We start from the raw sequence: 27,298 nt of genomic DNA on the forward strand, positions 1-27,298 counted from the left end.
AGTAACAAAGATACGAGTTACAAATAAAACACGATGATATAATAATTGAAAATAACAAAGTAATTTCGGTGGAACGTGTTGATCGACTGTTCCAACTTCAAAAAGTTTCTCCTACGCTGTTGTTCTACAAAGTATCAACTTTCCCTGATAATGTTGTCAACAGCTTAAAACTTTTGACGAACTTCTAGATAAATAGATTGGTTAATTGGAGTTGTTGTAAAGGGTATTAAATTCTTTATCACAGGATCTACTACTAGGAGGTGATGATATCGGTGAAATGGAAGTGAACATTTTCTATGGGTAAAGGGAAATTCTGGGTCGAAGTGGAACACGGAGAAGCTTTGAGAGAAATATTACAAGTTTAAATATTCACGAGGATAAAGAAGCATCAGGGATCGTAGAAGAGTTTTCCTTTTCTCTTTCCCTCTCTCCCTCTCTCTCTCTCTCTCTTCTCTCTCCTCTTTTATAATAACAAAAAGGAATTTTTACAATGAACGGTTTCAAATCTTTCCGTCATAAGCTATATAAGAGAGCGCCTCTGGTTTTATCTTCGAAACTTATTTTTCGTATAAAGTTTCGCGATGGAGTACGTCAAATCAAGCAGTCAATGAAAAACGGGAGAAGAAATGAAGAGAGGTTTAATTTTCTCTCCCGTTTCGAAGAAGAATGGCGTAATTAAAAAGAAAAAAAAAGAAATTAATTTTTCAGGAGAAATAGAATGAAGAGAATAATTATTTTGTAGAGAAATACGAATTCATCCCTTTCAAAAAAACTACTCCACCCTGTTTTTCCTCCATGCAAGGGCTTCGAGTAATACACTCGAAAATATTCGAGAAACGTTCGATCGATTTCTCGCGAGATATTCCAATGGAATATCTTCGGACAAAGGAGCAACTATACAACGAACCGTGTGATTTTACGGAGCGTGAACAGAGAGGTACGACGCGATCATCCCCATAAATACGCCGTTAAACTCGTTGGTCGCTAAAGTTCCGAGCTGGTGTTCTCAAGATTCCGAACTTGGACATACGTATCTGCAATTGTGAATTTCGAACCATTTCTGAGGTAATTTAAGGAAACCTGTATTGTCTCAATTAGAACGTGCAAGTGTAAGTGAAAATAATCCCCTTCGAGCAAATGGAGAAAAAATCAACGGCAACCAATTTCCAAAGAATTCTTTCCAAGAAATTTCTAAAAAATCTCTCTTTTGAATCTCCTTCAAGGTCGATCGATAATCGAAAGAATTCTTTGTACGCGAATCAAATTAGCCTTGCTTTATTTTACAGGTATTGAGAAAAAAGAGAGACTAAAAATTGAATATATTAGAAAAAGCGCGTAATCTATGCACAGATTTCCTAAATTCGTAATATCTCGTACGTGAAATTATTTTCGCATACGAGCAACTTAATGACCGTCGTTAATTTTCTCTCTAAAGGTACGATGCACGTTTGGATCCCCTGGGAATCGCATATAAAATATATTACACCGCGGTATCACGCGCAAAAATTATAACGAACAACCAGATTCTACAAAACGATATTTGTTAATTTGTTAATCACTTTCTATGGCGTTCGTTCCTTGATTCACGCATTGAACAACTTCGGTCGTTCGATATATCCGATTAAACGCTAGCAATAATTGCGCGAACTATCGTATTTCGTTATCGCGTTTGACGTTAATTAGAATCAAAACGAACCGTTTGGATAAATGTCGGCAAGTTGTTAATACATTTGTAATTGATAATGATTCATTATACGAATCTCTGTTATTAAAACAATTGAAAAGTTGACAAATGGAAAACTGGTCGAACAAGTTGTTCCTTTAAATTAAATTCAACTCGTGTACACAAAAAGTTTCAAGATTCTTAATACTGAAATTCTTTATCCCTTTTCTTACTTTTTATTTTTCCATCTGAAAACTTTCTGTGTGTGTATATGTATATACTTTATGACGCCATTATAAGCAGCCACCCGATGGAATACGGTTACATATATTTTTCACAGCGTTCGACCCTTTCGAGGGTACTATCCTCGGGATGGCCCAGTTTCGCACGTTCAATAACGCTCGAGCTTGTTAATGGCGGCATATTTGTTATTCATCGAAAGTATCGGCTGATACCTGTTAACGAGCAGACTAATAATGTATCAAAACTACCTGCCACGGAATGAATAACGAATATCCTCTACAACGTAGAGGATTTCTTGTTCAAGTATTTTTCAACGTGAAACGAAACTACGGATCCAGTTTCATATTATATATCGTCGCGGTTTTCGATTGTTGAAAAATAATCATTTTACCACGTACAATATATCAACGTTTTTCTAAAAATACTGCAACGTTATTTAACACAACTTTCACCCAATATTTCTAAATTTAACTGTACCTAAATAACTATAAACAATCGCAAACAATTTTAATTTTAATTTTAATTCCGCAATTAATTTTCTCAAAATTTTTACTTCCTCTATAAAAAATAAATAAATAATATCTCTCTCCAAATCCCCAAAGTTTCCGCTACTTCAAGCTCAACGATTCTCGATAACTCTCCCCAAGTTCCCGACTCGAAATTTCCCTCTCCGCTGCCCTCTATCGTTCCAGTTAAAATTAGCCGGGGTCGAAGCGCGAGTCGCGGGTTTCGCCTTTCCGCCCAAGGGAAGGTGATCAGGTGAGTCGCGTGTTTCCACGCATAGCACGCACAACTTCAAGCGCACACCTCGGAGTTGTAAACTCTGACGGGATGCAAATTAGAGCCGGTCGAGGCGTTAAAGCGTCGTGTAACAACACAACGGAGAAGGGATTATTTAGGATGTAACGCGACTCGATTAATGGGAGGGACTCCTCCCCCACCGATAATCTGCGTGTATAACAAATGGTATAAATCATTCGAAACTTTATAATTTGCTCGTTACACGTTATATTATACTCCGGATCGTACGTGTATCAACTTGCAACTTATCGAGGGGAGGCCATGCCTCTTTTACGTATTAATGCCGATTTTATTAACCGAGGCGAAGATTTATGCAAACGTGTGTTTGTTTCGAGCTGGTTTTTTTTTTGTTCTCGAGATTTTGCGTACGAGATTATTAACTGTCTCTTGTGTTCGACGAGTTGTGTTAAGGGGAGAGGGAAATATACAAAGAAAATTTGTTGCCGGATGGAGATTATGAATATTAAATTTAGATACGTAAAGTTGCTTGTATTGGTTAGTTTTACTGTTCTTTATTTTCTACTGGTATGTTCTATCTAAAATAGATAGTCAAACTGCGTAAAATAATACATTTATCAATTTATATAATTTTCTCCTCGAAATTTTCGCAAACAGTAAACTAACCAACGCGTAATCTTCGTTTTTACACGATAAAAGTTTGTTCAGATTCAAAATTTCCAATTTTAATTTCCCCTCGAATTTCCAAATTCACCCAATCTTTTTTTCTTCCAATTTTGTTTCCAGCATTCGACTCGTTTCCCCCTCCAACGAATCATTCAAAAACTGGAGAGTTTAAAAAATTTGAAACGGATTGAATGAAAATCTATTCACCGGTGAAAAAGAAATCAAGACTTTTCAGAAAAGAATTCTAAAGAGATGGGTAATCGATAAACTCTCCAAGATCACACTTGAAAAAAGACTCGAAATTCTGCTGGCTGCTCCAACAACCAGTTGCCCGAGTCTTTTTCCTCGGGGACAAATGTTTGGATCGAAGGATGCACGAGAGACGTGTGCTCATGAATTCAATGAGGAATTCAATCTAATGGGATCTTGGAGGGAGGGGGGCCGAGCATTTAATTAAAATCCTCTTGAACCACGAGCGTTCGCAATCGAGTGACGAGTGGCGCTTTCGAGCGTGGAGAATTTCAAATGGATAGATTGAAGAAGGAAGGGAAAGGGGATTGATTCTTGGAATAATCGTGCATCGATAAAATTTGAGCATTTCGCTGATTTGTCAAGGGAAATTGATGAATTGGATCCATTTTCTTTTTAAAGGAAAACACTCGATATATCGCGTTTCTTGATTTTTCACGGTGAAACGATTTCAAAATTTTCAAAAATTTCTTCTTCCACTTTTAATAGATAATATAGTTTAAACCTAAATCTAAATCTAAACCTTTTTCCTTTTCCAAAACACCTCCCCTTTCCGTAACTAACAATCTACGCTTCAAATCTGCATTTTTAATAATAATAAAATCCACCAAAATAAAACACGCCTACAATTCTCAAAATCCTTACGAATTTCACATACCTTCGATAATCAATATCCTCCTTTTCGAACCTCCACCTCTCTCCACTTTCATCCTCTTCTCGCACCAGGATACTCCTCGCGGCTTGGAAAGGACGCAATATGCTTAATGGAGCGACGCGTCGCGTTTTCCAATTTTTGCACGCCGTTCTCCGCTTAAACGTCCTCCATTAACTAATTGACGCTGCAAGATCCGTCGTGATATCGCGTTGGTCAACGAAACGGAAGGAGCCCCATCCTTGGAGCAAAGAGACAGGAAGTTGGAGGAGGATACGCGTAAAGATGTCCACGGTTTCTACCACGTGTTTCTACGGAGAGTTGGAACGACACTGGTCTCTGTACGTAAACTGATTAGCGATTCAGTTGAAACTGGCTCGTTGTTTACTATGACTCATTATTCTATGACTCATTCAAGTCATAGCGCGAGCGAAACGTTTATGTTTACATACAAAGGTTCCAACCGTGGGAAACGAGATCGTATGTTTTGGTTTTGCTAGGCATTCTCGTTCGTTCGTCGCACGTGTTCAGTCGAATTTAATTTTCCACGCGGAAACCTTCGTTCAGAATCTCGAGAACGATCTTCTTGGTTAAATTTTCGACAAATCGTAAAATTTTAGACCGATCACTTTTCACCTGGGAGGATAGAATAACTTTTAGATCTCGACTTACTGTCTCTGATAATCTTTCTGAAACTTTTATAACGTTATCGGATAATGGATTTTCGTTGTATCGGGAATTTAACGTTACATATTCATGATAGATACGCGGAAAAGTTTCAATAATCGAAACTTTCGATCTCTCTCGTCACGTTCCAGATCCCTCTCCGAGTTTCTCCCGTTCACCGAGGAAGGATTAATTATCAGTTTAAAGAAGAGTTGGCTTGAAATTGAACGAAGGAAGGTACGAAGTTTCTTCGTTTAATCGAATATATTCTATAGAATTTCGATTCGTCTGAATGAAAGAAGAAATTCTTCTAGATCCCGGCCGAAAGCGTATTAGCTAAGTATATTTACTTTGCATCACAGTCAGACATCTCGTCAAAATTTCACATTTCCTCCGCATTATCTTTAATATTTTCTAAATCAGATCCGGCTTTCAACTCATCGCACTCACCAGAAAATTCATTTGCAAATGGAAGCGTGGAGTGGAGGAAAGGAGGAAGCCAGTACCTCTTCCAATCCGATAACATCTAGAGCAAGAATAATTTTTCATTTACGCTCGTGTAAATCCATATTTAATCGCCTCGATTCGAAGGGAAACCGATGCGATACACACACGAGAGATCGGATTGGATTTCATCCACGATTAATATCCATTGTTCCAATGAATTTGCATAAAAAAAATCTAATTTAAAATGTGGAAACGGATTCGATCGAAACGCATTTTCAAAAGCGTGAACCGACCCCCGTGTAAACAGTGTCGTATCGCGCAGTATAATTTGGTATGCAAATGTCAAAGCACGGGCCGACTCATATCGGTCGTTCAATTATGTGTAACGCTTAGTTAATTAGCCCTCTGCCAGCCAGGTATTTAATTGCTCATTACGGAGGTAATTTGTAATTAAACGGGACACGATTCGCTGGTCAAGAAGGCCGATCTTCACGACGGGTGTATCATCTGTGTGAGCATATATATATATATATATATATATTTCCCTCCTCTCAGCTTTCTCCACTTCCATCGACCACTATGATCATTAACATGGAAGGTTTGCAATTTGGAAAATTGATGGGATATCAAATCTCACGCAACCGCACTATGCTTTGCCCGCGAGAGTAAAACGAGGCCTTCCTTCCCCTCCCTTTGAAGGAATTCGCTGATTACGTTGCTGATTACGAAGCAATTAAGGGATCGAGGATGTCTAATCCGTGTATACAACGTCTAGCACGTGGGTATCCAAGGATTTTAACGAGAATTCGATTTTTGAGGTATGTATCGTCATTTGCATATAATATAATTGAAGATTAAGCATTTGATTATTATCTTCTGTTAAGGCAATAAATAATAATGCACGAATAACTAGGGGTTATATAATGATAATAGAAAGAATTACGGATCCAAAAGATGAGAGAATAGACTGACGTGATATAGGATCGATTTGTGATATAGCATTGTAATATTAAATGAGAAAAAAGTATAGTAAATTATAGTAAGTTAAAAAAAATTTAAATTTGAGAATAATAATCGAATCTTCAATCGAATATTCCTCTAATTGTAAAATGAAACTGTAGCAAAATATACAAAATGTATATCGAGCCATTTTCAACTGAATATACTATAAAACGAAACAGGAGTCGGAAAGATTAAATGTCCTGGATTCGTATTTCAAATAAAAATACCGATACCACGAAAAATTATTCGCCACGTTCGCCATACATCATTCGTTCCAGCCCATTCTCGAAGGGATAAACGGAGGGGATGGTTGAATCTCGCGTGGCGATTCAATGAAATTCGCCGTGTACAAGGTCGAAGGGGACGTCGAATCCCGCTCATAGATATTTTATAACTCGAGGATTGATGATCGGCCGCGTTTTCGCCTAATGCCATCTTTCACCATCCGAGCCAAGCCATACTGATGTCCGGAAGAAGATGGATATTCGTAATTTCCTTGGCTTTCCTTAGGGACAGACGCAGCTTCCTACGTGTTCTTCCTCTTCTTCGACTATTAGAATACGACGAGGGAAGAAGAGAATCGATCCTCTTGTTCTCGATGGAAGCGAGATCATAATACAGGCGAACAGAGAGATATTTGGAGCAAAGAATGTTTCGCTCGATTTCTAATAAACCTGTAAGTCTTTTCAAGAATTTTAGATCTGAATTATATTAAAATACAGGCAGACGCAGAGAGAAAGAATGAACGCACGAAAAAAGAATTTCAACGGTGGCAGGTGAATAACGAAAGAACTTCGTCATGTTCCCCAATAGTAGCCAGGGAATCCAAGCTCATAACAGCTTGCATGTTCCGCCAAGCATACATCACTCAAAGACTCCTCTAAACGAAACTACTTCGCCCAACCTCGCAGAAACGTGTCCATATATCAAACAACGTCGATACACGTACAGTCAATATAACGTGCACGAAAAATCGGAAGCACGAAACGAAAGCTTCTTTCTCAGAATACACAGCATGAAAGCATCGTCAACTCCTGCGCCAATATCGAATCGAATCTCAAATCTCTTGTAAACGAATAATTCCATAATTCATCTTTTTCTTTCACGCAAATATCGCCCACTCTCTAAATTCCAAAATTAAATTAAACAAGTATTAATCTCCAAATATCTATTTTCAGACACCTATCCAACAAGTTCTACTAGATTCGACTCAATCTTATCTATAAATTATTTCCATCAATCTTCATCAAAAAAAAAGAAAGAAAGAAGAAGAGAAACACGTAGAATAAGACACGTTCTTCGACCATATCGTGACTATCTCGAACTTCTCAACCCCGTTTAAAAATTCTCGATGGTCGCGTATTCTTCAAGGTGCACACACACACATTTGGTTGGTCAATTTTTCACGTGGCACGTTTAGTCGCGTATGAGTTTCCACGCGGCTGGGCCATCATTCATCCCGACCTCGCGAGATGCATTTAAGTGTACACGCAAACGCACGTGCGTCTGTGAAGGGGGAGGGAGAGGACTAGGCTCAGGGCGCATTGTCTTACCTCGATGGGCTGACCCTCGCGGGGTCATAGATCACGGGCTTCCTGGAGTAGTCCCTCGTATAAATCATCGGCCACCCGCTCGGCCTCAACGGATTTATCGTCCGCGTCTGAGCCACTTAATTTATCAACCGAGAAGAAACTGTTGGACAAAACTGTGGAATATCTTTGATTTTTTCCTCCGTTTCGATAAAACTGTGCGTCGATCGTGCTAGTTTTTTTTTTGTGGAAATTTGGGAGAATCTTGATGCATGGGAATGTTAATTTTTAAATTATCGACACCACGTATCGCAGGTTCACAGAGATTTGTGTATTTAGAAAATTCACAGGTAAAGAAGACGAATGTGAAAGGAATGTAAATGAAAGTTTGTGTGGGAAAATTGTAGAAATATTTTTGAATATCACATAACTTTTAGATTTTAATTAATTGTCTTTGTGAGAAAGTGAGAAGAAGAAGAAGAAGAAAAAGGAGGAGGAGGAGATTTTAAAATTGAATTTTAATGAATATAACGTTCTTTTTTTTTCAGATTTTTTACAATTGATGAAGCTACAAATTGGACCAGAAGTAACCTGATTTATTGAAACGAATTCACGGAGATATACATCGTGAATATCGTTATTCTTTCTGTTCAACGAGTTAATTGGAACGTTATATTCGTTACCTTCATCAAGTTAATTCTACCACGAATTGACACGACATACAATATTCCAAAAATTCATTAAATTTATGCACATACGAGAATATTCTTATTACGCGTTAAACGCGTAATAAAAATTTTTTCCATCATTCTTAATTTCAACAAATTCTAACATTTTTTTTTTATTTTTAATTTTCATATAAAAATCTATATTTATAATGTAACAACGGACATATATTTATTCCAAGCAACTAAAGAATTAAAATTACATTAATAATCTGAATATTTCTAAGTAGATATCGTACAAATTACTTTTCGTTGATCCTTATCATTCATCCATCCTCCTCTCACGATTAATTCGACTAATCAATCCAATCGATATCCAATCACGCGTAACAATTAAAATCATCACCACACATTTCACAACAGATTCAAACGGATCTTTCCAAACCAGTGTGTCGTGTCATCGCTTTTGCTCGTCCCCAGTCAAGTGAGCAAACTGTTGTCTATCGTTTCTACCGGATGCCATGAATGTGAATAACCGGTTGGTTGAAAGCATTGGCTCAGAACAAGCCGCTTTGAATATGGCGTGACTGATAAGGCATAGACACAGCCGCCACTGATTTATCACTGGAACTGGTCATGAGCGTTTATGGATCACGCGTCCTTGGCTCTTATCACCTCGCACACGACTCACGATCCATTAAGATTCCGATTTTTCCTTTCCTTAACCGATACCGGAAATCAGGATTGAAGGAAGGTGGCAAATATCTTGAATAATGGTAAACTCGAAGACTCTTATCTTTCCTCCACGATAAAAGTCGAAAAGGGAAGAACTCGAGGAAGACTACTTTCACTTTCCAATAAAAATCGAACAATGGATGGAAATTTCGAGACTCGGAGGTCGAGATTGAGATTCCAACGAGAATTATCTTTTTCCCTGTACCAGAAAAATTTGTTAATTTCTTCAGAAATCAAGAATTCAAGGAGGTCTGTGCAGTAAAAATAAGAATAAATAATATACGTCGTATAATATTACAATCTGTATACCACATAATTTAGTATCTATTTTAATACCAAATATCACGATCATCAAAATTAATATAATCCTAAACCTGGCCATGAAATCTTTCTCAATTATCGCCTTTATCAACTTTTCACTAATCCCCATTCTATCCAATCCTATTCCCCGTCCAAGATTAAAACAAAATCCCCGTAAAATCGACGAGAGAGAGAGAGAAAGAGAGGCGGTCCAGATTCGAGCAGTCCATCGACCATCCAGATCCGAGGCAAATCTAACGACAAACTGTTGCCAGCGATCTCCCCTCCCCCTCGAAATTTCGTTGGCTTCGACCAAATCGTTTGTTCGATTATTCCAGTTGGATACGTGTGCAGGATTTCTACGTTTAAACGAGTAACGGGAACAGGTGGAATGGAAAGGGAAAAGGGGCAAAAGTTGGAGCAAAACGTGCAATTGGTGGATCTCGGGTTTTCATCGAGCGATCGAAAGGGGAGGAGGGGGCAATAACAAGGGAAGAAGGAAGGGAAGAAAGAAAGAAAGAAAGAGAAAATGGACAATGGCGCGGCAATTAAGAGGGGCCAAGAACGGGATGCTGCGACTGATTTCTGGGAAATAACAGGCGAGCATTGGAAATTGATATCTATGCCATTGAAAAAGCGAACACCGGACGGACGTGGGGTTTTCTTCGCCAAGTGCCACGATTATGTTTCACGCACGTCGAACGTGTCGCGAATTTATCGTTGGACGATCATTATCGAGGGGATCGTTTCGAATAATTGTAACCTCGAATAGCGACGAATTATTCTTGGTGGAATTGTTATTGTTTCCAGGATCTCCTCGTGGAGATGTGCGAATTCGAGATCTTCATTTTCCTCTCCAAATTAATCGAGGTTAATCGAAAATCGATATACTGAAGACTTTCTCTAATTTTTCTTTGTGCCACATTGAACGTATTGGCGTATATCTGTGTTCTCTAAAACGTGTGATAAGATGTATTTCGGAAAATCAAGAGCAAGATTGATGTTGAATTCTCAGACGGAAAAGGAATTTAATTCACCAGCAATAAAATCGTTCGGCCAAACAGCGTTCTCCATCGAATCGGGAAATAACAAGCACCTGGCTCCTCGATAAAAAGATTACGTCTGCGAGAAAATCGTGAGAAACGCATGTATATCGATCATCGATATAAACTTATTCGTATTTTTTACTTCTTGTTTCTTCTTTTTTTATTCTCCTTTCTTTTAAATCTTCGATTTTTGATAAGTGAAATGATAAAATAAAAAAAAAATAGAGAAAAAGGATAAAGAATAAAGGACATTTATATCACGAAAGCGGAACGAAGGAAGGTTGCGTTGGAAGCAAATTTTTAATTTGAAAATATACGACATAAAATTGTTTTTACGTTCTTTGAAGTCGAGGGGAAGATAATATCGTCAAAGGCAACGAACGGCTAGTATAATGTAATATCCTTGTTTAGAGTAAAAAGAGATCATCTTTCAAAGAATAGTCGCATAAAATCTGTCTTTATTAAAAAACTCCTCCCCTTAATATCTTATCCTTTTCTTCCAGCGTAATCAACTGCACGATTTTAACGATCCATTAGTTCTAAATACAATTTGCATAAACGTAACAAGAGCTATTATATTTTTACATTACCGATCTTTCGGTTGGACCGATTCTTCGCAAATAATATTCGCAAATATAAATAATTCGTCGTCTAAGTTCACAATTCATATCGAATTGTTCCAACAAAAAAGGAAAAACAAAAAATTAATAAAATTCTCCATACGAAAATAAAACGAAACAGTTTCAACGAGCATCTGCATTCGAGTATCGCGCTTAAGCACGAAAATCGTGGCGGTCCTTAAAGTAAACTCGCGGGTCTCATCGAGGGAAATAAAGGAAACGATGGAGTTAGTTCGAGGAAAAAGGAAAATGCCCGATCAACCACGCTCGATTTCCACTATCCCGCGGGTTTTCGCCGGGTTGGCCTTAATACTTAAAAATCCTTTTCCTCTCGTCCTCCGCGCGAAACTAAATCCTCAACGCCCGCTTTCTGCGCGGAGAAACGTCTGAAACATTTACGCGGCAACTTGGACGAAAGTTTTAAAGACTCTTTAAGGGAGTTGTGTGTGTGTGTGTATGTATATATATTTCCTCCCCTTTTATCTGGAAAACCCTTTTTATCTCTTAATTGGGGTCGAACTTTAGCACGACCGATTTATCGCAAAATTGACGAGATCCAATTCCAATGGATCGAAGGAACAAACGTTCGATCTTCTGTAAAGCGAACAGAATTGAATAAATAAATGAAAAACTACAGATCGCTCGCACGTACTTGAACTTTCTCGAATCGAAGTAACGAAAGAGAATAATACGAATTTTACAATAATTAAAAAGAAAAAGGTCGAAGAAAAAGCTTAGGAAGAAAGGTTAAAAATTGAAAAAATGTAATTGAAAAAACGAGGCGCAACGAACGAGTTGCTGCGTTAACGAACGGTCGAAATTAAAATGACCACGCGCAATTCCAATTACCACTTGCCATTATTTTTGCTATATACATACACGCACATGCACACACGAGAGCAGAATCGAAGGAGAATGGAACGACACACACAAACCACGGACCACCGATTGATTTATCGTCGAGGAAATTAATATCCTTCAGACGAGGTGGAACCGGTTCCATGGGCGTCGCTTTGTTGCCTCTGACCGCACCCTAGAAATGCTAGGTTGCGGTCGAACGATGTTACGGGAACACCCTCTTTTCAATCACCCTTAACACACGTTGAAAACGTTAACCAATGCCCCGACTGACTGCCCGGTCCTCGCCCATCCCTTGGACAAGTCCCGCGATCTTCCACGCCGCTTTTATGCTAATTAATCGCGGCCAGACCCTCGCTCCCCCCCTTTTTTCTTACCACGTTTCGTTAACGATCGCGCTCACGTTGTGTAACTTGATTAGCTTGCTCGTGGCCAGGCTGGATGGTGGTCGAGGATTTCTTTTTTTTTAAACTGATATTGCGAAACGCGAGTCACCAAGACTTTATAATTACAATTATTTGAATTGCGCTAAGTATTTCGAAAAGGGAATTGATTTCTCAAGTAATTTCTTAAGTAGGATAGAATGATTGGTGTAAATTTAACTTTGATCGAATAGATCATTTAGAGATCAATATTTCCTTTAACTGTTCTATCGTGATATAAGAATAGAAATATAGAAGAGTATTGAAAAATAAGTTTAAACTCGGCTATCCTACGAAATAAATTTTTTATCATTAAAAAATTTTAATTATATACACACAGCCCTTTCTTCGCATCTTCAAATAATAATACACGAGGATCCAGGCCGGAATAATATATCGACGGAATATCGTCAATATCGTGAGGATAAATGGCGAATATTCGGATGTAGGAATCTCGAGGTTCATCCCGTTCCCATGCCGTGGATTTGAAAACTATCAGGAATATACAGTGGAATGCAAATGTATTACGAATACGGAGACGTCCAATGAAATGAAATAGAACCGTTTTAAAACGGATGCGTTCGGCTTTGTGAAAAACTCATCAATTCTTGCACAAAGAAGAGATCGCAAAGCTGCAGCCCCGATCGATCGATCGACGGGAGAAACAATTTCTCGACACGGTAATTTTCTCGAGATATCTTTCAACTTTCCTCTTTAACGTTCCATCTCGCCGTCTACTTTGAAACGAGCATACAATAATTCGAACGTCCGATATCAAAACTTCCTCCAAAGATACTCCGTTTTAATATTCGTCTTAATACTTCACCTAACTCATTGTTAATTTCCCCGACGTAATAATAAAACTTGAGTGTAATCATTCACCAACCTTACCCTCTCAAAAATTCGCAATTCTAATAATCAATTCAACAATCAATTCAAATAATTCGAATAATCGCCCTTAATTTCTCTTAGCTCCACCGTAAATCGATTTTCCTCGCCGTGGAATCTCACCCCTTTGGACAGAGGCGAGAGGGGGCCCGCTCCCATCGCGGCGCATTCATCTCCATAAATACTGTCGAAGTATTTCGGTCGAAGAAGAAGAAGAAGAAGAAGAAGACACACGACGAGTGCACGCGGGAGAATTGCACGAGGCCGATGCGTCATTCGGCCGCGGGTAATGGTTTAAAAGCTTTCGACGTGTGTTTGGGAGGGGGAGGTGCGCCGAGGGAGGGGCGGGTTCCAGGGATAAGTGCCGTATTGGCATTTGACTGCCGGCTGGGGGGCCACGTCTGGGAAATGTACAGCACGATTCTCGAGGAATGGGAAATGGGTTGGCTGATGGTATGGGATGCCTTCGGATGGGATGCTTGTCTGAGCCCATCCGGGAGATCTTCGTGTGTCTCCGTCCCCAGGAAAGGGCCTAGACGATATAACTCGATTCGATCCCACTCCAATTCCTTTCCCTCGAATTCCCTCCTCCTCCCCCTCAAAGGTTAAACCGTTCTACGATGGAAAAGTCCTGGCTTCGGGGATGATTTTGGGAGGGGAGAAAAAGGCGCGGTCTGTTGGTCGGATGACTTTTGGGATACTTTTGGGGTCATCGATCGATCGTGGAGAATCAGGAAATTTGTCGTTCTTTATTTTAAATTGTGCGAGAGAGCTCGATCGAGGAAGAGAGTTTTTGGATGGATTATTTAGAATTCTTTTTGCAGTTGCGGTTTTGTTTTTTCAAAAGTTTTTCCACTTTTCGCGAATTTTACCTCATCCTCGCTTCTTGCCAACAAACTTAACCGGAAATAAAATGTAAATTTTTGCCGATATTATGCCCTTAATCGGGTCAGCTACGAACGTTCATCGATGTACGATGTTGTGATAGCCGTTAAATCGATTATCTCCTCGTGTTCTTCGTTTTCGCGTCACTCCGTCGTGACACTAATGACGTTAAAACGGATACGCTGATCGATGGATCCGATCGTTAAGCCTTCGATTCGGCGGCATGTAGCCCCTGCCTAATTAAAGAATAACGACGGTAGTCGCCCGAACCAGACTCCGATCGTTCTTCAAATACGGCCAGGTCCGAAATGATGCATCAGTCCCTCTCTCTCTCTCTTTTTAATCTCTCTACCCTCTCCGTTCCCCTTTCTCACTCGTTTCACGGGCGCGCATTCCATCTGCTCGTTAGTTCCGGCTAATTTGAATCGAGCACTTGCATTATTCCATCTTCGAATCTGTCTTTATACACGGCTGCTTTCGGCCGATTTTCGTTTTTCTTTTCGTCCATCCATTTTGACTGATTGCACAGCAGTCTGCTGTTCGATGGAGAGGATCAAAAGAAAGAAGAAAAAAATTTCAAACTCGAACTCGTCTTTTTAGTACGGCGAGATCGTGTTAATTGTTCATCTACAGTTGTTCGTATCGGTTTGTTGAAATCGATTGAAAATCGAAGCGAAAATGTTTATTATTTAGTATGAACTCGTATTCTTCGAGAGAGAGATTTGTAAAGAAGTTGTCAAAGTAAAGATGTAGATTTCAGGCATTATGATAATTAGTTTGTTTTAAAGGAATTTTGAAAGAAGATCCTTAGACTTTTATCTCTGATTCCTCTCATAATAGAATCCACAACAATAGAAACACCCACGATCGATTCTTCCTCGAACGAAACAAATAGAAAATTGAAAATTTGTGCGTAGACTTCCACGATAACGTATCCAGAATACAGCACAACGGAGAACTTAATACGAGAAGTTGAACGGGCACAGGAAAAGGACTAACTGGACTAACGGTTAAGATTCACGTGCAATTTGTATCAGGCGTGACTCGACGCTTCTATCTGATCGCCACGGCACCGATAAGCGCGATAACAAGTGTGTATACCACGTTAATCTCGCGACTGAATGGAGGATGCGACCGAATACAGATGTTATCCTCGTGTGTACGAAGCTCGGAGATTAGAGACCGATCGCAGACGATAATAATCCATCCACGCTGTGTAAGCTCTGTCGTCTGGATGTGAAAAGAAATGGAGAAAAAGAATTCGCGATTTATTTTATTCCACTTACTGAATTATCCACGAACATCTGAATGAATCGAGAGACGAATTTTCATGCGAATTTAACGTGTTGAGGAATAAGAGAAAACTAGAAATTCTACAAATTTGCGTGAACATGTGATTGGAAGAATTTTCGAATAAACGTTTGCTCCGTTTCGTTACTGTTTATGTTAAAATGTGTTATTAAAAATAATTAGCGACGATATCCCTCTACGATTGAAACGAAATTTTTAATCCGTATTTTTACTTTTGGGATGAGCTATCGATGAAAATTTTTGTTTCGTTACACGCGATTTTGTTCTCGCTTTGAATGGCGGGGATAAAAAGCGATCAGGATCTCGTGATCGCGCAACTCTTTCGGCCCGCGGATATTTTGCATTTATATTAAGCGAAATCGACGGGACGCCGATCGTTTCGACGTTTTTGTATCGTACGTGTCCTTTTCACAAAAGCAGCTCGCACACGCGGTATCATTATACGCCGAACCTTTTTCAACGAGAGCGTTGTTCAAATATAACTGTCTACCTGTATTTTCGTATTCCTTTTTTTAAGATCAAGTTTCTTCTCCCGGGAAAAACAAATTGCAGAACAAGATTCTAAAAAAAAAAAAAACAGTCTTCGAAGAGATTCTATTCCTTGCGTTTCAATTAACAACGATAAAATGATCGAACGACGAAAAACACCCTATCAAACTCTGTCCACCTTCTTGAAACAGCTCCTAATCTATATCTCGAGAATTCTTCAAAAGTCTCTTCACCCCTCTTCCTTCACCTTGCAACCATCATCCAGCCTGTATCAACCCATCGCCCGGAGGCCATTCGTTTAATATCCATCGAATCCTCCGTCCAGGCCGATTCCTCGAGGCGTTTCCGGTTCGATAGGTCGCGTGCAATCTGGACACGTGCCAGACTACCGGCTGCAAGCCAGACAATGCATCTCTTACGTGATCGGTTACCACGAGAATGTTTAAACAACGATCGAGGAGAGCCACGTGGCTTGGAAAAGGGACGATCGACAGAAGCTGGTCGAGGCAAATTGGTAAATGGCCATCGGTCGAAAACATTCGAACCATTCCCCGGAGCGGAACACGTTGAACACGAGAAAAATGGGGCAATTAGTCTCGCAACATCCTCGTGAAACGTGAACGATGCGTTTCGCGAACTCGAAATGGATGATAAGTTATTGATATCGATATGTGTCGAGTAAGCGGATATGCATTTTACAAATTTTCACGTCTGCTTATTACATTAGATGCGTGAAACGAAAGGAGGAACCTCTTTCCTCTTCCATGGAAAGGAAAGGAAGAGGAAGATCATTGACAATAAAAGGGAATTTCAATGAACAAGCGTGCTTTATCGGACGAAAGTTTCTCTAGGAGAAACTCGGTATCAGCGATAGGAAATTACGTGAAAGTAAAACTCGCGAGAGAAACAGAGGAGGAGGAGGAGGATAGGGTGAGAAGGAAGAAAAACGAGGGGTCGCGTCATGAGGCATGGCCAGGGAGAAATAAAGCGGACAAACATTAACGAAGATAGATGAAGGGGACGAAAAATAGGAACGCGCGAGATAGAGTTAGAACCTGTGCAAAATGCGGAAGAAACATTCCACTGAAAAGAAAAGAAAAACGTTGAGGTTAGAAGGAAGAAAAGAATACGAGGTATAATAACAAGCGGAAAACTCGAACAAGTTACGAACTGAAGAAATTCGAAATTCGTCCCTCCATTTAAAATTACTTCACACCACGAAATGATATAAACTTAATCTCCATTCTTCGAAATTCGTTCAAATAATTAGGCGAAACAAAACACTGTTTGAAGTAATCTCAAATATACAGCACAGTTTGGAATAGTTTTTGATAAAACTATTGTTATTCAAAATATTCAAAAAACCACTATGCTTATAAAATTTTTTTTGTAGCATTAAAATTATAAATATAAATTTGGAGATTAGATGTCATTCGAACTTATTAATATCTATATTATTCTTTTGGAAATAATATTTTTTATTATCGCAAAAAAATTTAATAATTTTATAAATATTTTAATTACATAATTTAAAGGATAATAAGATTATTCACCTTGCTTAACAAAAACATAAATTATATTTAAAAATCGAAAACAACATTGCGAAGGCCTTGGATAGTCGACCTTCGAGGTGGTGGACCAGTCGTCCAAAGATCTCGAGAAAGAACGGAAGGAGTCGGTCTTTGTACGGGCCGGTGCAGTTTCATTCCGTTCGCTTATCCGTGTGTTTATCTTACAGCGCATTGTTATTTCGCCTCTAGCCGAGCCGAGAGAAGAAAGGAACGTGGATAATTGAACCGTATCCTATCGCGGATTCCCCTCTCCTCCTCTCCTCCCGCGGCATCTCGCCAAAGAGAGAGAAAGAGAGAGAGAGAGTGCATTGCACCATCGGCCATATAGATTCCACCCCTTTCACGGCCCCATCCTAGCCCCATTTCGTTATTTGCATGCCGGGTCGCGGCATTGTTCGGCCGGAAAGCGAATTAAAAGATGAGTTTCCGCGTGAGGAACGACGCCAGGGATTACACCACCCACGCGTTATAATCTTTGGAGATAGTCGCGTAGCGTGTGGGTGCGCTGGTAGATGAATTTAAATTGTTAGAGTTCGTTTCGTAGCGCGTGGGTGGGGCGTTGATTGCGTTTATATAATTGGAAATTTTTATTCAACAGAGAATACGCGCGGGGCCGAGTTTTTCTTTAACGGAATAATTTTTATTTCGTTAACAAAGGTTTTTCAAAGATCTCGAGAATGGGAGTAGATCTTGTTTAACAGTGGTTCGTTTCAAAATTTGGTTTCAAGGTTAAGGTTTTTAATCTTAATCTAAGTTTTGTTGTAGATATTATACCGTGAAGTTTTATTATAAACTCGTAATTCGGATTTATTTTAATTCGGCTGTTAGAGAATGGATCGATAAATCGATGGATTTTTATCATTGGATACACAATTGCACTCGAAACGTGCTTACCTATCATAATTTTTCCTTTCTAAGCGATATTTTTTGTTCACACACGGAGCTCACCCTTGGCAAACGTAACCCACTTAAGATCGCTTTATCGATCCAGTCTGGCATCAGATAACGGCACCTGCCATCCTGATATTTCCGTGTACCCACTGTCACGAGCGACGTGGATGACAAATGAGATAATAGCGACAACGATGCTTGACGTTATTCATCTTACTCTTGACCTAACAACGTGCCTTTATATTCCATTAAACTGCAATTCAGTTTCCATTGTTTATTGTCGAGGATCTCGTGCGATTCTTCGTCAAACAGATTATCACGTATTCGATATCAACGTATGCTTATCTTTGTTTCAGACAATGTTCGCCTCTGTTAAAATTCCGCCACGAATTAAATATTCTTAGGATGTACGTGCACCATCTCTTTGAAGTCTTTTGAAATGTAACGATGTGATGTTATATTCAGCCGGTCCCGTATTTAGCTTTATAACAAGAGCCATTTCCATTCCACAACACGCGCAAAGTAATGTAAGATAAGGGAATAAGAAGAAAAACTTCGAATAAAAATTTAATTACTTCTCGCGTTGAATTCTCGATCGATATTCTTTCTTCCCCCTAAACTTTATTAAATTCGCATCGATCGTTCTATAAAATATCGTACCTGAGAAAAGAGTCCATCGATACTCGTTCAATTAATCAAGAACTTAATTCCGATATAATTTAACTTTTTTTAAATCAATAACCCCCTCCCTACCATATAAATATTTATTTAACAAACCATCCTCGCCATACACCAAATGATACGACCAAATAACTTTGAAAATCGCAACCAACACATGTATAATATCCGTAATCATCTCATCGAGAGTTAACCAATTTTTACTCAATTTCATGACAAATCGTACACCCCCGTCCATGTAAACCCCCGCCACAGCGTTGAACGAATGAAACATCAATCAGATCCATTTAATTATCCGGCGTTTCTTGTTAAAACCGGGGCCGTGATATTAATAATTAATAAGTCTCGGCCAATTTCAGCGGCGCATAATGTTTGCATAATGGCGAAACGGCCGATTCGGTGATATCGCTGCTCACGAAGATAGATAGTGGATGGCGGCCGCGATTGGAAGTGACGTCGTTTAGGACGATTCCGGACCCGGGTCACGCACCACGGGTACGCTGCTAGTACCAGCAATATCGTACATCTCGGCCAACGGTCAGCAAGAGTGATATTTATGTCGAGCCGGCCGCGGTAAATATGAAAAGGATGAAACAGGCCGGGTTGGATTTACAGCTGCCACGTATCTGCCAGGAGAAGAGTCTTCCCCCCCCCTCCTAAACGACTTCCGGAAATTCTTCTCCGCGTTTAATCATCGTTTCTTGGCGGAGGGGATTAGTTTGGGATCCAACTTTTGCGTTTGGAAGAAACTTGTTACGGGAATTGAATGAAAGATAATTTTAGATAAATCTAAAAATTTAATTCGTTGATTCGTTAATTCTATGAATTACGAAGATCAAGGTTTATTTCGCTTTTGTTTTTATATTATTTTAAAATAGATTATAAAAAAATTCTACGATTATCAGAATTCTTCCCTCTTCGAAAGAAGAAAAAAAAGGAATTTCATACCAATTTAAATTACCACGAATTACACGCCAAATACGGCAGTCCAATTCTCCAACTATAATTCCACGTAGAAAAAAAAAAAAAAAGAAAGGATTTGAAAAAAAGCGTCATTTGTCTAAATGATAATAACGATTCGCGACAGGTCGACGTGTCAGGTTGCGTGGTTAAACAAGGCGTGAGTAACACGACGACGAAATCCTCAATTTATCACGAAGACGAAAAGGGGGTGAGGCGGAGGGATCCGAAAAGGATGTTTGATTAATATTCGGATTAATTCCCGCTCCCTAATCCCGCGACCGGTGATTAATAATCCATCCCTTGAATCCATCCCGCCTCCAGAGATGGAAAAGTGAGACAAAAGAATCGACGAAAGGTCGAGGAATTTCGTTAACGAGGCCCCCGTGACGAATTAATTCCCATTCTCATTTCATATCTCGTCATTATTCGTCACGTTCTCCCGATTGAAACGAATTTGGCCACTGTTTGATTTTTCGTTACGAAATCGTGAATCTTGATTAATTTGAACGAGAGGAGAACAAAAAGAAAAATCATAAATCCATTTCGATTCATTGTTATTTCATTATTCCACTCGTATATTTTACGTATATTAAAATTATTACGTTTCTTTGAGTCGTTTTACTGAGATTTATAGGGATATAAGGATATGTTATCGCGTATACTTTTAATTTCCAATCTACGATTTAAAATTATTTGTATTTTTCAGAATATTTAAAAAGTTACGTGAAAATATCCTATGCACGATAGGATGTATAAAGTTATTCGATATAACCTCAAGTACAATTTCACCTATATTTTTAAAACTATTTCCAGTTCCACGATAAAATTACCTCTGTTTCTCAGATAGTTACACGATACAGCCCTTCATACGAAACAAGAATCTACGAAGTTATTCGGAATATTATTTCTAGTATGCCATTTTCAAAATTATTCCAATCCACGATAAAATTATCTCTGTTTCTCGGAACATTCAAAAACTTTCCATGTACCGTACATATAAAAAATTACTCGAAATACTCTCAATAATTGTAAAAAAAATTCTATTTTCACGTTAAAATTGTCGCGATTTGAAATATGATTACAACTTTCCTTTTCACTTCAAATCAACTTTTGATCAACTCTAAGACGTTAATTACGAATGAATAGAGTCGTGAAAATAATCACGAAACTACGACCAGGCATATGTTGAATATGTTATTATGCTTCGTTGCTGGATCGAGGTTTAATTAATTAGTCTGGCACGTAGATAATTGTTGAGCTATTCTAACGTGAAAAGTTCGGTATTGAAACAGGTCGAGTTTCGCGTTTATAATACATTTGAAGAGGATGCTCTGTGTATCGGGAAAAGTTGAGGATGAACTGAAGGATTGTGTGTATTATGAACGGATTTTGAATGTTCATGCACGTGATGGAATATTTGGAAGTGTAAGAATGTACGATACAATTGGAAGTATTTTGATTAATCGATGATTTTAATGAAAATTTATGGTGGAAATTTTCGCAAGCGTGAAAATATTACATCGAAATATCTTTAAAAAACGTAGAAACGTTTCGCGAGATTTTCAAAAAATTTCCTATGAAATTATACGTTAGAATTTCGTAGAATTAAATACGTATTAAAAGTTGCAAAGTTGCAAAGTTGTTCCAAAAATGATTTGAACCGCTACTTTTCTCTCCCCTTGTTGGTGTATTCATATTAAAATCTTCCTTGAGACAAATATTTCAGGAACTTGTTTAAGTTTCTTATTTACCAAAGAAACTTATTTACAAGATAATTATATGTTCAAAAAGGGGAGATAAATTCCCGTTTTGAAAAATATAAATTTAACACGACCACTCTCGGGTCATTTAACAAAATTCCGAATAAATCATTGAACAAATATCCACGAAAGAATTTCTACAAAATTCAAAATCTTCAAAAGAAAAAAAGATTCTTAATCGCACATAAAAATCCTTCCACTTGCTTGCGGATTAAAAAATTAAATTTCTCCTCTTCTCGAGCCATTAACAAAAAAAAAACTTGATTTCGATCGTCATTCCGAATTCCCCGTGCGAACCACAGTCTCCAGACAGACTTTTTATGCAAAAGTATGTCACACTGTTGCGGATGCGTATTCATTATCGCGTCGCATAGCGCAATAAGATACCTTAAAAACAGATTCCACGTACGTGACATACGAATGCCTCGTGTAACACACACACACATATATAGAGAGAGAAACGTTGTTGCATGTTGCACTCTGTTGCAAAACGAAAACGTTAAAGGAGTTGGCACGCGATGGGCTCTTAATTAACGCGGAGATTTAAAAAAAAAAAAAGAAAGAAAGAAAGGAAAAAAGTCGAGGCGACGAGGCCGAATGACCAAGATTAATTTACGCTTCACGTGCGTGTATTTATGTTTCCCTATTTTCCAACCGGTGTGAAGACACGTTCAATGCCCAACGAGACATTTATATCGGCGGTGCTTAACTAACGAACTCACTCGACTCCATTAGACGACAGAGTAATGGATCTCAACGACAAAGTGTCATAAAGTGTCTGGTCACTGGAGAGTGTATATACTTTGGCTTTTTTAGAAATACCACCACTGTATTTTCGGTTAATAATTTAAATTTAAATGGGAATTTTATTCGCGGGGAGATTTAATTATTGGTATTCCTTTTCCCGTTCCTTTTTTCCTTTTATTTAATATTGTTTAATAAGCGGAGAGATTTTATAAGCGAATGGGAGAATTTAAATGCAGTGAAGTATCTGAGCAAATTATTCGGAGAAAAATGTCTGCTGTTTAGACTGCGTGTCTATAAGGATATAAATTTGCATAAATATATATATATATAATATAGTTGTGAATTATTAGAAGAAATTTTACTGACGCGGTAATATTTTTTCAAACGACTAATATCTCTTAATTAATCGGCGTCGAAGGGATTACATCTAATACTCGTAATTAATTTCATTGAATATTATTAAGTGATAATTTCATTGCTCATTATCCCATAATATAATGTGAAGGGAAATATTTCTCTGCTCGCTCGTAAAACAAAGTTTTAACATCAGGTGCTAAAAAGTCGTTGTCGTGCAGTTATGTTTTAATTAATGCCGGAATTTACTGTTTTAACGATGGATAATCCGGGAATTTATTTTTTTCACGATGCTTTTTCAAATGTTAATGAGAATATTTTAACATTGTTCTCTATTTATCAAAGCGAAATATTGAAATTTAAATGAGATAAACAAATTTTCTTTTTCAATTCCGCAGTTCAGTAATTTTAAATGTAACTGCAGATTTACAATTTTTCACAAAAATAAAGAAAAACGAAAGATAAATCACTTTTATCTCACAAACGCTCCGATATCCATCGTTCAAATTCTCGTATAATCTTCCTACATTTTCACCTAACAAATTCTAATCCCAGTTCAAAGCGAAGCTAATTAAAATAATAATCTCCCTGTAATTTATCAAAGAAATAACTCTTAAATCCTGAAAAACACGAACAAATTTCACCTAATTTCCAAAATAAATAAATAAAGTTCAATAGAAAAAAGAAAACCTATCTATCCCTGTTTCTCATTTTACTATTTCATCTATTTACCGTATACACAATTTTAGCTCAAAGTTATCGGCGAGGAAGTGGAAAAACGTCATCGAAACATCGCCTCATGATCTCCTGACTGGGATATAGACGTTAAGAGATCGAATGGGCTTAAATGGCGGGTTGATCAGGCAGCGGTTCGTTACAGTCACACGCGATACGCGCGACATCGTGATCATCATCATCATCACCATCATCATCATCATCGTCGTCGTCGTCATCAAAGCGTTTTCACCCGTTTTTAAAAGAATCGCTCGGTCCGTCGCGCGGCTTCAAAACCGGTCGATAGCAATCGAGCCGCCCTTTTTTTTAGAGATAGTGGGCGATGGCACGATAGGCCGTCACGTTTTTTTAATTACGGTATTCATTCCGGTGAAATTCTTAATTAAGCTATTCGACTCGATGAAAACGCTAATATAATCGAACGGTTCGAAAGGGAGGACGGTAGCAAAAAAAGAGGCGGCGTTTGATTAATTAAGTCGGTGGGATTGATTTTATTTAATCGACCGAAAATTGATGGCGGCGTGCTAATTTTTTTCTGCTCCTCGCCGCCTTCAAGTTTTTTCTCAAAGTCGAGGGGAACTCTGTTCTTTTTTTTTCGAGAAGAGAATTTCAGTATTAGAGTGTGAACTGTTCAAAGAGTATTTACCAGAACATGAAATTCGCGTGCATCGATAACTTGTTCAGTTAAGAAGAATTCTTCGTTTTCTTTTTTTTTTTTGTCATGCACGAGTTCAAAGAATATATCTATTACACGATATCGCGGAATTTGAATTAATTGTATTCCAAAAATTGGATACTGTTAATCAAAATGATTTTATCAACTAAATTATTGTACATCAATAATGAAACATTCACTCACACGTTGCAGGTTAATTGTTTCTTCTTCGACACTCACCTGAAACAAAAATAATTATTACGTTAAATCGTTATTCCGTAATATTATTCGAGTATTAAAGGAATATCGAGCTTTTCGATTCACGATAAGTAGTAATTCAATTTTTCCACCAAATTTTCGACGAATCTAAGGGGAAGAGTTGCCAAAGATCCAAAATCTGGTAGGTAAGGGAGGGAGAAACAGCTCGTGCGGAATTAGGGTGTCACATGGTACACGAATCGAGGGGAAGACGTTAGTCCGTGGAGAAAGGAGCGGAAACTCGCCACGGTATGCAACGAGTCGGCCAAACGTGAGCGAATTTCCGGATCCGGGAAATTCGCGTGGTTGGAATCGTGCAATTTAAGGGAAAAGGGAATCACGAGAGAAACGACTTGAACGGAACCGAAGAGTTGGGGGCGCGAAATAATAGGGGATGCGTGTGTGTGTGTGTGTGTGGATCGAAAAACGTAACGTTGCAAAAAAAAGGGAAAAAAAAATGGTAAAGAACGATTAAAAGAGATAGCAAATGGGAATTGCAGATCCAGTGAAAAAAGAGAAATGGAAGAGGAAACGAATGAAACTGTAAGAACAATCGGCGATAAAACACGTTAAAGGAAATAGAGATAATCCTCTACTTTTAACAGTAGAATTAGCAATTTGTAAGTAGTTGTCGAATGGGTTTGCATTCTCTTTCTCTCGTGATTTCGTTCGTTTTATTTTTTATCGTCAGTAGTTGAAACGGAAATATAATATTTATTTTTTATAAATTACAAGTCATCTTGCCGATACAAGTCATCTTAATGTATCACTAGTTGAAGATCAATCTCTCTATCGATCAATTTCTCTTGTGAAAATTCAACACAATCCATACATTGAGAAACTAGTGTACCCTCTTCCTCTCCTCCCAAAGAGATAATTTCGTATAATCTCCAATTTGATTAAAATTCCAGAACGGGTGAAATAGCGAATATGGAAAAATTAAACATGGTCGCAATAACAGAGGAGCGAATAAAAATTCGTTAGAAAGAGCATCATCCCGCTCAGGAGTACAAAGAGGAGACAAGAGAGACAGGAAATAGGAAGGAAGAAAGGAGAATCGTCGAAGGGAAACTACAACGACATCGCGGTAGTCATCGCGGTGGCAAACGAGATAAACTTTCACGATTTTTCCTCTCTTCGCGGCCTCCACATGGCCGTGAATATAAACAGGTTTCCCCCGGGCGAGTTTCCCCTCGGTCCACGGCGGCGCCCATAGAAAATCTACGACAATTCAGGCGTGCCTCCGTCTGTTCGAAGGTAGGAACGAGGGCACGAGAATCGTGTGGAAAAATGGAGGGGGGAGGAAGAAGAAAAGGGAAAAAAAGAAGGAAACGGAAAAAGAGAAGGCCGCGCTCGTTGCCGCTCAATTCCGCGTGAAAACGCTTTTGGGGTTGGTTGATATGATTGTGTTTGTAGAACGAATGCGACGATTCCGCGTTATGATAATTGAGGCTCGATGGTTATGACGAGGAATGAGGTAATGATAATGGCGGGAAGTGAAATTTTGTAAAAGTGGAGGAGGCATGGAAAAATTTATTTTAATATCGCGAGCCTGGAAATTTGCATGTTGGAGCGATTTTTATACCCTCCTTTCACGTGAACGTTTGTGTTATAATTTCGGGAAGTAGTTATTTGCGCGTGATTGTTTGATTTATCAGTAATGCATGGAATTATGTATGAACTATGAAATATTATTTCCAGGGAGTGAAATTAACTCTCAAATAGTCGGTATTCCTTTTTTAAGAATATAAGTTGATGAGCTACGAGAGAGAAGAAAATTTTCGATTATAAGATAATTAGGTTTTTCGATGCTCCTATTTGGGAAGAATATTCGTTAAAATTCGGTGAATTTCCACGTGAGATATATAAACTTTTGCACGTATTGACGAATGAAATCGTTATTTGCACGATTATTAAATATTATTCCATCGTTTGTGCACGTAGACAATGGAAACGGCATTATATCAAAGCGGAAACGTATGTTTCTACAACACGATTGCACCCCGTCAAACACCGTGCCGCGTAATAATCTCGTTCCGGGACTAATCTCGACTCAACTTCCTGCGAAACTTTCGAAGATAACGCCCAAGTTTGCGAATTATTTATTCCAAGGTAAGTCGAGTACTGGAAGCGCATCACGCGCCAAACACTTTGTTGCTTCGTCGCGTTTCAACCAACCACTCGAAAACTACCGTAACTGGCAAGTCGTTTGTGAAACTTTGCGACTTATCGAAGAAGCGAGCGAACGAAAGATCACGAGAATTATCATCGCAACGCTGCTCGAGAGAAGAATTGAAGAACATTTTTCAAACTGTATATAATTTTAATAATAATTTCGTAAAAATCGCGAGACCAAGTTCGTAAGCACGCTTTCGTGGAAATTTCGTGGGAACAGCGTTCATGATCCGTTAAAGCGATTTACCGTGATCGAAGGGTAATTCATTGCACTTAATTAATAAAAATTTGTAAAGAAAGGAAAGACAGATAAATATTAAGTGACGAAGATATATAGGTAAAGTTTATTTTGTATTAATTGTGTCCTCTTTCTATTTCAGAGCTGACAACGTCCTATTAGACCTCTTATAGAGATC

At 38.5% G+C, this 27,298-nt stretch overlaps 1 protein-coding gene and 1 long non-coding RNA gene across 2 annotated transcripts in view; one reads left to right on the plus strand and one right to left on the minus strand.

Annotated features, from left to right (window-relative positions):
* Nucleotides 1-27,298, minus strand: part of LOC107994632 (mannosyl-oligosaccharide 1,2-alpha-mannosidase IA) — a 467,472-nt gene that overhangs the window by 368,421 nt on the left and 71,753 nt on the right. The gene's annotated exons all lie outside the window — the stretch shown is intronic.
* Nucleotides 4,762-8,830, plus strand: LOC107995669 (uncharacterized). Its single transcript, XR_001765611.3, has 3 exons — nt 4,762-5,135; nt 5,901-6,163; nt 8,425-8,830. It is a non-coding gene; the product is annotated as an uncharacterized LOC107995669 (long non-coding RNA).

The sequence above is a fragment of the Apis cerana genome, linkage group LG4, assembly GCF_029169275.1.
Source record: "Apis cerana isolate GH-2021 linkage group LG4, AcerK_1.0, whole genome shotgun sequence".
NCBI classification, from domain to species: Eukaryota; Metazoa; Arthropoda; class Insecta; order Hymenoptera; family Apidae; genus Apis; species Apis cerana.